Source organism: Plasmopara halstedii (assembly GCF_900000015.1).
Source record: "Plasmopara halstedii genome assembly, contig: Scaffold_470, whole genome shotgun sequence".
Lineage (NCBI taxonomy): Eukaryota > Oomycota > Peronosporomycetes > Peronosporales > Peronosporaceae > Plasmopara > Plasmopara halstedii.
The window spans coordinates 816,073-816,332 of record NW_020187390.1 but is presented as its reverse complement, the minus strand read 5'-3'; positions in this window follow the sequence as shown (position 1 = coordinate 816,332).

Below are 260 nucleotides of genomic sequence, written 5' to 3'. Positions count from 1 at the left end.
ATGACCTATCCAACGGATGGTAGTGTGGATAAAGCGGCTTCACAAGCTGCGGCGTTGGCCCAAGGAGGTGGTAACTCGTTGCGTGGATAATTTGGAAAACAAGTTTGTTCTCGTTTGAATGTCAGTCTGATAGACTGACAGTGTTCAGTTGTGTGTGATTGATTATACACCGTTGTACGTAGTCTTTCGTGCCTGTCTTGATTTGTTGCTAAAGATCACGTTGACTAACGAAATAGATCCACAATATTAGCCACGATATT